The following is a 14194-nucleotide window of genomic DNA, read 5'->3' on the forward strand; positions in this document are numbered from 1 at the left end:
TTACATTCAGAATAAAATTTGGCAGTTCGTGATGATGACATATACAACAATGAATGGCAATATACGTAAAGGTATAAACAGTGTGGAATAATTTGCCAAAAAATGGATATAAACATATACAGCAATTGCATGTACAGTATGTATTGCACATGTGGGTTGCGATGTGAACATAAATATTTCCATTGTATTACAGGTACCAAGTTGGGTTAAAAACCACCTGGACACGTCCATCCGACACGGAAACAGAAGGGCATGACCATTGACGAAGGAACTCTTTCATTTCTTATAAAAATCAAACGATATCCACTATGCCTCAGATGCTAGAGGCTGTCTCTAACTTTGCCTCAGTCGACTCCAATTGTCTTTAGGAGGAGGCCACACTGTCAGGAACTGCGGTATTCTCTAGGTCTGATTAAAGCCTAGCTGAAATGGTGGTTCGCTAATAGGAAACACTACTGCCATTTATATTTAAACGAAATGTTTTACACTGACAGCATGAAGCTTCTATGCTGATTTAGACAAAGTACAGGTAGCATACACAATGTTATTGTTATAAAAGGCCCTTGCTGCGTTCTTCGCCCTCTCCTGTTACCGACCACGCATGGTAGAAGTATTCAACCATGCAGGTCCTTTTAGTGTAATTTGGTTATAATGACACCGTGCATTCCCCGTCGCCACTTTGGGCGGAGGGTGCTGGCCCTACAGGGCTGGGACTGGTACTCCCCTGATGGTGCTGGGACAGGTGGGTCACCGCCGCTTGTGGCGGGGCCTAGCCTGACACAGAATTTTTATCTGTTGTAGGCCGTCATTGCACCCGCCACCGCTTAGGTGGGGGACGACGGCTGTTGTTGCGGCGCGCGTCTGTCTCTCCCTCTTCCTTTACTTTCTTCTCTATTTTCTCTTCTGTCTGCCCCGCCGGGGTGGTGCAGTGGTAAGACGCCCGACTACAGTGCCGGAGTACCCGGGTTCGAACCCGACCTCCGTGGCTGCGTTTCGATGGAGGCGAAACGAAGAGGCGTACGTGTGCTGTGGGATGTCAGCGCACGTTAAAGATCCCCAGGTGGTCGAAATTACTCCATAGCCCTCCACTACGGCTCCTCTCTTTCCACTTTCACTCCCACCTTCCTCCCTTTCCTTACGGCGCGGTTGAGGTGTCCACAGAAAACAAGTGAGACAGTTACCGCGCCTTTCCCTTCCTATAAATAAATCAGTTTTCTCTTCTGTCTGCACGAGGCAGCGGAGGTGGCTCAGCTACAGAGCCAGTAGCAGGCCCGTGCATTTTCTTTTCCTTCTTCCTACAGCCACAACAACAACAACAACAACGCTTTGGGCTTTCGCGAGCGCTCGGGCTCCTCGAGACGAAGCCGAAGTTTTGGTGTTGAGCCGCTGGCCTTACCTGAGCTAGCTCGCTGCCGCTGTGTGACTTCTGCTCGGGGACCTCTGCAAAGACCTGGTCCCGTGAGACGCCGTGATTGTTATATTTCTCGGAGGACATCTGGCCGCGCCGTAATGCAAGGGGGAAGGTGACATTGTTAACGAAATGTTTAGCTTTGTGGGGTTTAACGTCCCGGGGACTGAGGTATGGAGACGCCGTAGTACAGGGTTCCGAAAATGTCGAAGAACGAGGTAGCAGTAATAGAGGGCTTCGGAATTTTAAACAATTGGGGATCGCTAACATGCACAAATATCGGACAGTTGTTGCAACTGTAGGAAGAATGAAAAGAAAATGCACGGGCCTGCTACTGGCTCTGTAGCTGAGCCACCTCCGCTGCCTCGTGCGGACAGAATAGAAAATAAGAAAAGAAAGAAAAAGAAGAGGGAGAGAAAGACGCGCATCGGCGGCAAAAGTCGTCCACCACCGAAACAGTAGCGGGTGCAATGACGGCCTACAACAGACAGAAATCTGGTGGCAGGCTAGGCCCAGCCGCAAGCGGCGGTGGCCTACCAGTCCCAGCCCCGAAGGGCCAGGAACAGCTCCCCTCCTTCGCCCCCCCCCCCGTCGGGGTGGCGCAGTAGTTCAACACCACCTAGTAGTCTAGGTGGTGTTGAGTGGTTACAGCGCTCGACTACTGTTCCCAAGGGCGCGGGATCAAATCCCTGCCTCGGCGGCCACTTTTCGATGGAGGCGAAAAGCAAGGCGCCCGTGTGCTGTGCGATGTCAGTGCACGTTAAAGAACCCCAGGTGGTCGAAATTACTTCGTAGCCCTCCACTACGGCTCCTCTTTCTTTCTTTCCACTTTCACTCCCACCTTCTTTCCTTCTCTTACGGCGCGGTTGAGGACGCTTGAAGAAAGTCTACCAGCCGTCTATTTCATGGAGGAAAATGTAGCTTCTTTTTTTACGTTCAGGCGCCTCCATGTAATGCAAGTGCAGTCTCGAGGTCCTACGTCACGCACTAGAACCTGCTCTCCCCCTCGTGGTTGCTCAGCGGCTGCGTTTCGACGCAGGCGAAACGCAAGGCGCCTTTGTACAGTGCGATGTCGGCGTGCGCTAAGGAACGCCTGGTAGTCGAAATTATTCCGAAGCCCTTCACTAAGGCGTATCTCTGATCCTGAACCGTTTCACGAGATGTGCCCTCGCAACGCTTTTGGGTCCAGTTTTCCAGTGAGAAACAGACTTTAAATGCGGGCTGGGCCTGCAAAACAGCGCATTTCTCAGAAATAATGATGCGGGCTAATGAAACATTGTTGTATGATGAATATCCTTTCTTCGACACGCTAAGAAAGTGACACCTCAAAACTATTGGCAAATGTAACAATTACAGTCATAACGATTGCAAAAACTGAAGTTATTTTGCGACAACATGGGGCAAAGTGAAATGGATTTACAACAAACCGTATCACATTTGTGTTAACTTGCACTTTACGAGTAGTCACGTGACCTATTGTGTTTTTTCTTTTTCGGTTGCGATTGGACGTTATTTGAATCCTTGGACATTCACCATTGTTCGCACAAAGCGAAAAAGTTAGAAGGTAATGCACAATCTCAATGAAACACTGCAAAAGAAAGAAAGCGTGCGAAGTGAGCGCAGTCACGTACGCTTCGCGTTCGAGCTGTTGGCTGATCGCGCATTGCACTTCCTGGCGAACGACCGATATTTTCTATTTCGGCAGATCCGAGCGACAAGCCAAGCGACACATGAAGTTCGCGCGAACACTTCTCGCGACGCGTGCCGCCGTCGGGTTCGCGTGTTTTCGCGTACATGTAGCTCAGCCTCAACTATTGTAGGATACACTTAAAAAAAAAGCAATTACTAACTGTGCATCATGGCACTAGGCGCGAATATTATTCCACTGACCAAGAAATGAAATTAATTTAGTGTTCATGAAGGACTGCCTGTACCAAACAAGCGATGTTGCGTCAAATTTCCTGAGCTTACAATTTCTTAGTTTTTTTTTTTCATTAATATGCGGTGGTTACTGCAGACTTCATTTGTATACAACTTAGCAAAACCGTGAGTAGACTGTAACAAAAAAGAAAAAAATCACTCCGTCGAGCCGGATTCGAACCAGCGACCTATGGATGTCCGCAATGAGATGTCCTCTACAGTCCACCGCTCTACCAACTGAGCTATCGACGGATCACGCGCACAACTGCGGACAGTGGTACTCACGTACTCACATGCTATCTGCCTGGCCCATGGTTTAGCACATGGCTTGAGCCGCTTGAACGCTTGCATGACGCTTTACTTTACCTGCTTCCGTTTAATTTCCTTGAGCGTACAGCACCTAGTTGCTATTCTTGCTTTATGAATCATGCCTCTACGTTTCCTTAACTATATATCAGAGGGAAAAAGGCTTTGTCCCATCGATGAACATCTTGATTTGCCGTAAACACGCGTAACCATACACCACATTTCCTTTGGCTGCTTGGATGCAGTATGCCAATGGCACATCTCACAAAATACTTTAACGAAATATCCTGCAGTTAAGCAATATGACGTACGGTTGGATATAATTAACGTTGTCTAACACGCGCATGAACGGTCGAGGTGCCGCTTCGTTCAAAAGTTTTGTCTGTTCCTCCTCAAATTTCGCAAGGTGTGCTCTGTGTCAACTTATGCTTGTTCGGTTTTTCCTTTTAGTTTTTGTACTGGGATAGCGACTGGCAATAGCTCAGAAAATCAGCAACATAACGATAAATGCGTGGCGCACGGCGGAAGGAAACATTGGGATGTCGCTTTTTATATCGGGGACCGCTTGCTGCTAAGCCAAGTTAACTGTCATAAAATATACGAAAGATATGCTTCTGATTGTGTGCTTAAATAATATTCTATGAACCCATCAATTTCGGCCTCCTCAGCAATCTCTAAAGGGTGTTGCACAATTAGACGCGCGCTGTAGAATGCTTCTCCCAGCTAAACCGCGGAATCCTTGCAATTCAGATTTCGCACAGAAATCACATTTTGTCGCTAGTATTTTTTAATACTAAATTTGTTTAGGGTACTTGCCTGATTCGATCAGAAAAAGTCAGATGTTCCCATCGCCTGCGGCGGCGGCGACGCCAGACGAACCGCTGCCCCAGCGATGGGACTGGTGGCGCCACCTCATGCTGCTTACAACAACTCTGTAGCAGGAAAAGAGGGGGCGAACGTTTCTGGCAGAATGTTTGAGTTGTTGTAAGCAGCATGAGGTGGCGCCACCAGTCCCATCGCTGGGGCAGCGGTTTGTCTGGCGTCGCCGCCGCCGCAGGCGATGGGAACATCTTACTTCTTCTGATCGAATCAGGCAAGTACCCCAAACAAATTTAGTATTAAAAAATACTAGCGACAAAATGTGATTTCTGTGCGAAATCTGAACTGCAAGGATTCCGCGGTTTAGCTGGGAGGAGCATTCTACAGCGCGCGTCTAATTGTGCAACACCTTGTAGACAGAAGCCCAAAAAGAAGTTCAGTTCGAGCATCATTAATTGCATATATTACTGTGAAGACTTCTCGAAGAAAAAAAAGAACGTGAAAATAAAATCATTTATGATGAAAAAAAGAAACCCCTCTAATTTGCCACCGTTACACCATTCATGACGCGCATACAAGAGTGTAGTCCACACCGCGCATAGTAGATGACATGTGTATCATATGGGTTGATATGCCATTTTGACGTCAGCGGCCAATGGTTGCCAGAACTGTAAGCTGCTTTCGGAATAATATAAAGAAGTTCGTTTTAAAAATATCTGCTGCACGGGATGAGCTCCCATTTGGAGGAATTATAACTTCACGTCTGTGGAATGAAATGGAACTATTAGTTGATGTTCAAATGATAGATGTCATACCCCTTTTAAGCTGATTCCTTTTCTCATGTTCACTCAACCCGCATGTGCACTTCTGCTGTTACTGTAGCTCTGTACTTCTGTGCAATGACCGAAAGTAAACCGCGGTAAGCAAAACATCGAGCAGTGGATGTTATATGAAGATTTGCATGCCAAATTTTACCGCTGCACAGTCCCTTTGCAATGCAATCCACTGATGGAAAAATACAGCGCAGAGAAGGACGAGGACAAAATGAAGACACATCGGACACACGAGCGCTGTCCTCGTCCAAAATGAAGAAACGTCGGACACACGAGCGCTGTCCTCGTCCTTCTCTGCGCTGTATTTTTCTATCATGAATAACCAACACGCCCAGACTGCTACGGCAATGCACTGCCGCTGACATGACCTCAGAGAACAGGTTGCCTCTTACTTTTTGAGTTGAACCTGCTTAACCCATTTTGCTGGAGCATTCCGTCGGGGGTGTAGCTCAGATGGTAGAGCGCTCGCTTAGCATGCGAGAGGTACGGGGATCGATACCCCGCACCTCCAATTTTTTCAATTTTTTTTTCCTACAAGTTTGTTCCTTCAAATTAAACACAGTTCGGTTCGGGTATAAGTTCCGGATTGCATCTTTTGATTCTTCTAAACTGCTTTTGAAATAAATTGTAGTATATGTGTACAAACTGAAGAACGCGATCGACTGATTGGCCAGTTACGAAATTTGTTTATTTTAAACATTTATCTCAAATGTTGACGCTTCAGTAAGCAGTTTTAATGAACGATTTCTGTTCGAATATTTATTTTCTTGTAGATTTACGAAAAATATACGTTACCACGCCACTTCAACCCCAGTCTGGAGTTTTTACTTTTTTTTTTTTGAAAATGAGAATGCAATGTCACATTTTCTTCACCCTGTTCGAAAAGGCTGTCATCGTAATGTAGATTATAAGGAAGCGCTGGTCAGAAATGAATGTTGGTTTGTGCAACTGTCTGCCATAAAAAAAAAGAACATGAAAAAAAAAAAAGAACATGGAGAAGAACAGAAAGTAGCTGCGATTCAGAATGCAAAAAAGTGCGAACAGAAAACGGGAAAATGCACAGTCCTTTAGTGTTCAACGCTCTTATTAACGCCGATAAAAACAACTGATTCAGTTGATTATAATAGCTACTAGATAAACCCGATTCCTGAAAACTTCTCAATCGCTGATGTGTACAGAAAATGGCAGGTATCGATTTGTTAGTCGATATAGCATGCGGAACCCTGGCAGAGTAGGTTACGCGGGGCCTGTTGCCGTAACAGTTACTTGTGGGTCAGAATCATGTGCAATTCAAGCACTGCTGTGTCCGCTTGCGGAGGTGGCTAGCCAGCCACCGAATTTTTATGTGGGGCCGTCATTGCACCCGCCACCGCTTAGGTGGTGGACGACGGCTGTTGCGGCGCGCGTCTTTCTCTCCCTCTTCTTCTTCTTTCTCTTCTACTTTCTTCTATCCGCACGAGGCAGCGTAGGTGGCTACCCTTCCTATAAATCAATCAACCAGGTGGCTGAGCAGCAGAGCCAGTAGCAGGCCCGTACATTTTCTTTTCCTTCTTCCTACAGCCACAACAACAACAAGCATATACCGCAACGCCCTTCCTTCCCCGCATGAATTTTGTACGCATTATACCGCAGGCTTCCTTTTTGTTTCATTGCACTTCAGCATGTTTGCATTAAGCGCTCTTCATTTCGAACATTGACATACACAAGTGCAATGGCCCAATTCCAAAATTCATTAACATCTCGTGGAAAATCAATGTTCCCGTAGAAGACATGAATGTTCAAATGACTTCGCCCTTCCGTCTCTGAGGCCTATTATTAAACAATACTTACGATATTTAGAATTAATTGCAAATAACTAAGCGCCCGGTTTCGGCACATCGCGTGGTCCCTTCCCGGGAGGGCCACGTTCGACCTCAAAAAGCCGCGAAAAAAACTAAGAAAAAGGCGACGAAGACTAAGACGAAGACGACGAAGGTGAAGAAGACGAAGTCGAAGAAGACTAAGACGAAGAAGACGACGAAGAACGCTCGGTTATCCGCAGCTAATGCTTTTGCTCCACATTCTGTTCAGCAGCATTGAACCCTTCTCATTTCTATGTGGGCTGATAGCTTACGCTCTCGCGTCATACTATTAAAGGATGAGCTAAAGTCAACGTTCATCGAACTTTGGCCTAAGTGTTCCCAATAATGTAGTACCTTACACTGATAGGGCGTGGTAGGAGAATAATGTCGCAGGCAAAAGAAGCTTCCGCCGTTGCTATCGCAATTCAACTAGGGTTAACCAGAGTTAAACCACAACCAATTTCTTTTAGGCTATTTGTGGCGTAAAAATTTACCTATTTCATTACGCAGGAGAAAACTCAGATAAGACCGCAGTGTCAGAAAGCATAATAGTAGTGTCAGGAAAAAAACGCAGACTTTTGTTATTTTACTGTAAATATTGCTTGTATAGTGTACGGCAACACTTCTCTACATTCCCTCTTGGCCGCACTTGCAACTGCAGATCGAGGATATTGTTCTGAGGAGTTTGTCCATTTGATACAATGCCGCACAACCGTAAGCTAATCATTTTTAAACAATGTGTACTGCCATGCAGGACATGAAATGAAGAACTTGGCCAACCTCTTCTGAAGTGATATGAATATCTTATTTGTTCCCGTTGTCAAGGCAGCCGTCTCTCGTCGCACAGGTTGTCGCCAACGTTCGATCAGCGTTTCTTTTAACCAAATCACCTCACCGCACCTGTTTGTTTATGTTCAGAACATCGCATAGCGTCTATTTACAAAATGCCGTTAAAGATCAGTGCTGAAATGCTTGAGGAATAAATCGTTTATGTGAAAGACATTCCTGTGACGGTCGATATTTCCCCCGAAGGTTATTTTGGATTCATAACCGTACGGTACGCGGACTCCGCTTGTCTCTGCTTCAGGTCGCTGTGTATATAGCCGCCGGAGCCTCTATGTGGACGTACTAAATTTCCAGTTTGTAGCGCTGCGTCTTGTAAATGATTGCCTTCATTCAATTTTTCACTCTCACGTGTCAGCACAAGTTCGAACGCGCGTGTGCGCCCTTTCATGGGATGCTTGATGCAGCATGGCATCTCACAAATCTGTTGGTTGGTTGGTTCGTGGGGTTTAACGTCCCAAAGCGACTCAGGCTATGAGAGACGCCGTAGTGGAGGACTCCGGAAATTTCGACCACCTGGGGTTCTTCAACGTGCACTGACATCGCACTGCACACGGGCACCTAGCTTTTAGCCTCTAATGAAAGGCGGCCGCCGAGGCCGGGATTTGATCCCGCGACTTTGGGAAGAGTAGTCGAGCGCTATAACCACTGCGCCACCCCGGCGGGGCGAACGCGCGTATGGTTACCTGACACTGTGCGCCATTTGATGGGACGCTTGATGCAGCATGGCATCTCGCAAATCCAGCTTTCCTCATTAGGCAACTGGGGAGTATTGTAAAATAATATAATGAATATGTTACTTGAAATCGTTTGTTCCTGTCATGCGTACCAAAACGTCTCACGGTGTTTGCTCTGTGTTTGCACAAAGCAGTAAAACTAATGCAACATAGTTGTTGTTGTGGCTGTAGGAAAAAGGAAAACAAAATGCACGGGCCTGCTACTGGCTCTGTAGCTGAGCCACCTCCGCTGCCTCGTGCGGATAGAAGAGAAAATAGAGAAGAAAGGAAAAAGAAGAGGGAGAGAAAGACGCGCGCCGCAACAGCCGTCGTACACCACCGAAGCGGCGGCGGGTGCAATGACGGCCCACAACACATAAAAATTCGGTGGCAGGCCAGCCCCCGCCGCGAGCGGCGGCGACCCACCTGTCCCAGCCCCATCAGATGTATAGAAGAAAAGCGCGGCCATATCTACATCGCACGTAAAAATCCCCAGGTGGTCGAAATTACTCCGTAGCCCTCCACTACGACTCCTCTCTCTCTTTCCACTCCCACCTTCCTCCCCTCCCTTACGGCGCGGTATAGGTGTCCACAAACACAAGTGGGACAGATACTGCGCCTTTCCCTTCTAGTGAACCAATTATTATGATTTATTATCTTCGTTGATAAACTTCGCGAGGAGGAGGAGGAAAAACTTTATTGAGCCCTATATTATTTGGCGGTTTTTGGACGTCTTCAGAGATGTCTGCTTGTTGTATCCACAAGAGTCTTCTCCGTCGACGTCGTCCACTTTTTCACAATGGTCGGTTGCCCTCAGTCCAGGGCTCTGCTGGCTGCTGCCGCCCGTTGGGCTCGCTGTACCAGACCTTGCTGGTCTTCGCAGCGGTCGCTGGACAGCAGAGTCTCCCATTGCTCCGCACTCGGGTTTCGAATTTTGGGGACCACATCTATGTTTTGACATGCCCATGTGATGTGATATAGTGTTGGTGTTTCATCGCACCACGGACATCTGTCAGCGTATATGGTAGGGTGCATTTTGTTTAGTATGTGTAGGTTTCGGTATGAACCCGTCTGTAATTGTCTCCATATGACAGTTTCCTCTCTGGTGAGAGAACTGTGCGGTGGGGGATATCGCATTCTTCTTCCTCTATAGTTTTCTGGTATGGCCGAGTATGCCTTGGGTGCTGGCAAAAGTTCCGCGGACCCGTCGGATGCTCGGAAAGTAGTGTATGCTCGAGCTATCCTGTCAGCCTCTTGGTTCCCTGCCACCCCCATGTGCCCCGGTACCCATATAATGTTGTGTCTGGTCTTGTTTTCTTCGTGGTTTTTAATTCTGTCGCTCGCTTCGAGGAGTATACGAAGCGCGTGACGACCAATCCTACCATTCATGAAATTTCGACAGGCTGTTTGAGAGTCCGTGAGTATCGTTAGCGACCGCCCAGCTCTATAGCCCTCCGCCAACGCTAGAGAAATGGCTACTTCCTCGGCCTCTGCTGCTGTGCAGTGTCGGATAGAGGCGCTGGTCACTTCGCGTAGAGACGAATTGACCACCGTGGCCACTGCAATTTTGTTCTGTCCGCCTCTCGAGGACGCGTCTGCATACACAGTCGTGTCTTGAGGAGCGTATGTTTTTTGAATAAAATCGGCCCTTGCTTCTCTTCTACCTTGGTGGAGGTTAGGGTCCATGTTTCTCGGGATTGGAGCTACCTTGAGGGACTTGCGAAGTTCGTCGGGGATCGTTACCGTCCTCGCTATTTCTCGCATCTGCTCACAGTATCCGAGCCTCTGTAAGAGCGCTCTTCCAGTCGTTGTCTGCAGCAGCCTGAGTTTTTGCGACTCAAGCTGCGCCTCGCGTAGTTCTTCGAATGTGTTTTGCAATCCAAGCGCCATGAGCTTTTCTGTAGACGTGTTGCGCGGTAATCGGAGCGCCGTCATACGCTTTGCGTAGCAGGGCATCCGCTTGTTGTATTTCACTCTTGTTGAGGCACTGGTAAGGCAGGCTGTACATAATTCGGCTCACTACCAGGTTTCTAACTAGTTTTAGTGTGTCCTCTTCGCGCATGCCATGCCGCCTGTTGGTGATGCGGGTGATTATGCGTGTCACTTGTAGCGTTGTTGTTTTGAGCATGGTAAAAGTGTGACTACTGCGTTGGTTCGATTGAACCCACATACCTAATATTCTTATTGTCTTTTCAGGGATGGGCATTCCTTCCAGGTAGATGTTGAGTTTCAGGTTCTCACTGGTTGAGACGGTCCGGTTTTGTTTGCCTCTCCACACTCGAAGCAGTTCCGATTTCTCGGTCGAGCATGCGAGTCCTCTTTCTCCGAGATATTTCTGTACACAGGAGGCCACTTCCTGTAGTTTTTCTTCCTTCTCCCCGAGGGAACCGGTGTTCGTCCAGACTGTCATGTCGTCTGCATACATGGCGTGCCTGATGCCTTCGATCTTCTCTAGTTTTCGTGCTAGACCTATCATAGCTATATTGAAGAGGATAGGTGAGATGACTGATCCTTGTGGTGTTCCTTTGTTTGGCGCGTGAATTTTGGTCGATCGAAGGTCTCCCATGCTGATGGTGGCAGTTCTATCTTTGAGCCCTAGGAAGGCTTTGACGTACCCGTGGATTCTGCGTCCGCAGTCCAGGTCGTCTATGCCTCTAAGGATCGCTTCGTGACTGACGTTATCAAATGCTCCCTTGATGTCAAGGGCCATTATGACATTTTCACCTGTTCGGGGTACGTTGCGGAGCACATCTTGTATTTGAAGCAGCACGTCCTGCGTCGAGAGTTTTGCTCTGAAGCCGAACATGGTATGGGGTACATGTTCATTATCTTCCATGAAATTTTGCAGTCTGAGCATCACCACCCGCTCGTAAAGCTTGCCGAGGCACGACGTGAGCGAGATGGGCCTGAGATTTTCAATTTGGAGTTGTTTGCCAGGTTTAGGTATAATAATTACTTCGGCGTGTTTCCAGTCTTCGGGAACTGTCTCCGCCTCCCAGTGTTTGTTTAGAAAGCTTACGAGCTTTTGTATGAGGTCGTCACTCAGGTTTCGGATCAGGGCATTGTCGATTCTGTCGGCTCCTGCTGCCGTGTTTCTGGTCGTATTCCTTATGGCCGCATAAACTTCCACAGTTATTGGACGGTCGAGTCTCTCGTTTTCGGCTCCGCGATAGTTTCCTTGGTATCGTGAGGGGTTGCGATCACCGAAACATTTTTTTCGTGCCTTCTCTAAAAGGTCGGTGTCCGAACCCTCGAAGGAGTGGATGAATCTGTGGATGCTTTTATTGTTTTCTGATTTTGTTTTGGTAGGATCGATTAGTGCTCTTAGGAGATTCCAGGTTCTGGCCGTACCTAAGGTTCCCTTAAGCGAGTCGCTGAATTGTTCCCAATTTTGTCTCGCGAGTTGAGCTGCGTATTCTTCAGCTTTTGCCGTAACTTCTGCTATCTTTAGTTTTAGTTTCCTGTTGTGTTTTTGCTTCCGCCATCTTTTGGTGAGACTGCATCCGGCTTCCCATAGTCGCAGAAGGTGCCCGTCTACTTCGGGCGTTGTTGTTGTTCGTCACACTTTTTGTGCATTTGTCTCGCGTTTCTGTCAACATGCCGCTCCAGTCTTCTAGTGATTGGATGCCACCTTCAGATTTTTTGCAAGCCCCGCGGAACGCGTTCCAGTCCGTGAATTTTGCTTGTCCGATCCGGCATCTTACCCTTTCCGATGCTATTCGCGTACGGAGGATAAAGTGATCGCTACCTAGGTTTTCCATCATGTTTTCCCACTGTGACTCCTTGCTCTTCCTTACGAACGTGAGGTCCGGGCAAGTGTCCGTGCTCACACTATTACCGATTCTCGTGGGGGTCGCGGGATCTGTGATTAGCTTACAGCCAAAATATTCGGCTACGTCCGCTAATGTTCTTCCCTTGATATCTTGTTTCCGGTATCCCCAACTCGTGTCCATGGCTTTGAAATCTCCCACGATAATGAGTGCATTTTCTTTGGCCAGCTTGTGCGCTCCGTGGAAGAGTTCGAAGAATTTGGCTTTTCTTTGTCTTGGCGGGCTGTACACGTTTAGTACGAATGTGCTCCTTCCCTTTCGCTTTTTCGGAATGATTTCGACAAGCGCGTGCTCGATGTCCGTGTCGGCGATGGTATCGTGCCTGATTGCGGTGATGGCTTTGATGACTAGAACGGCTGCTTTACCTCCGTTTTGGCTCTCGTAAACATCGTACCTCTGTAAAGAGGGCCTGGTTCCAGTCTCTTGGAGCGCAATCACATCGGGGGGTGTAAGCTGTGTGTTTATGTATTGTTTTAGTAGGGCCTGTTTTTTGCTGTAGCCTCTTCAGTTCCATTGCCAAATTTCTAAGTTTTCTTGGTCTTGCTGACGCGTCTTGGCCATGTTTACGTGTTCGTGCTGTTGCCTTGTTCGACAGCGAACGCCGTTAACGCTGGACGGTTGTACGCTCTTTCCCTAATGTTTCCGTTATGTCTTTGTTTTCGAAAAGCACTTTTGATTTCTGAGATCTGCCCCTGAAATTGTGCTTGCATCTGTTGCATTTGAGATTGGATTTGCCGCATCATATCCTGCATCATCTGCTACATCCTCTGTTGCATTCGTGTTTCAAGTTCTCCATTGTTGGATGCTTGTGGCTGTTTTGGAAAGGCTCTAGTGATTTCAAGCTCCCGCTGTTGTGCCTTTAGTGTTTTTGTTAGTTCCTCGACCTTGCGTTCGAGCTCATTTTGTTTGAGTCGAGCGAGTTCAAGCTCGCGTCTGAGTGCATCACTGCTCGCGTCTTTAGCTTCTTTGACAGGAATATTCTTGTTGTTTGTATTGTTTGTGTTACTATTTTCTACCGAGTGCGGATCAATGGTAGATGCCCAGCTTACCTTGCTGCCGCCTTTCTGGGAAAGCTTCTTTTTCTGCTTTTCTTGTTTGTTCACCTCCTGTGAACCGGCCGGCGACAGAGGTGGGAAGGAATTGGACCTTGATCGGCTCCTCGAGGTCTCTCCTTCTGAGTTGAACCATCGCTTGCGTGGTCGCCCGCGTTGGATACTGCGCCCTCTTTCCCCGCTGGGCTTTGGTCTTGCTTTTTTCAGTCTCTCGGAGCACTCTTTGGATCCGGTGCGATGTGCCTCACCGCATAATAGGCACTTGAGCTCGCACACATGGTCTTTCGTCGGATTTTTATCTCCGCACAGTCCGCACACAATAATGTCCGGTGTGGGGCACACGTCGGAGCGGTGTCCTTGCTGGAAACAGACGTAGCACACTTGCCTCGTGGGGCGGTACTGGTAGCACGGTAGTTCAGCTCCGTAGTATATTACGAATTTCAGCAAGATCGGGCCGTCGAACGTGATCACGGCGGTCTTGGATTTTCCAAGCATCCTTGCCTAGAGAATGGTTACTCCTTGAGTTCTGACTCGTAGGTGTGCTTTCAGCTCTTCGGGAGACGTACCTGGGTCAACACCGTGAATTACGCCGCGAAAGACGTCCTCCGGAGCTGCCACGTAAGCGT

General features: G+C 47.9%; 2 non-coding genes across 2 annotated transcripts; one reads left to right on the top strand and one right to left on the bottom strand.

Annotated features, from left to right (window-relative positions):
- Positions 1–3488: 3488 nt before the first annotated feature.
- TRNAY-GUA (transfer RNA tyrosine (anticodon GUA)) lies at positions 3489–3580 on the bottom strand. Its single transcript is given in 2 exon segments — positions 3489–3524; positions 3544–3580. It is a non-coding gene; the product is annotated as a tRNA-Tyr (tRNA).
- Positions 3581–5724: 2144 nt separating this feature from the next.
- TRNAA-AGC (transfer RNA alanine (anticodon AGC)) lies at positions 5725–5797 on the top strand. Its single transcript has one exon. It is a non-coding gene; the product is annotated as a tRNA-Ala (tRNA).
- The last annotated feature ends 8397 nt before the right edge of the window (positions 5798–14194 follow it).

The sequence above is a fragment of the Amblyomma maculatum genome, chromosome 11 (assembly GCF_055883805.1).
Source record: "Amblyomma maculatum isolate TAMU_Amacu chromosome 11, ASM5588380v1, whole genome shotgun sequence".
Taxonomy (NCBI): Eukaryota; Metazoa; Arthropoda; class Arachnida; order Ixodida; family Ixodidae; genus Amblyomma; species Amblyomma maculatum.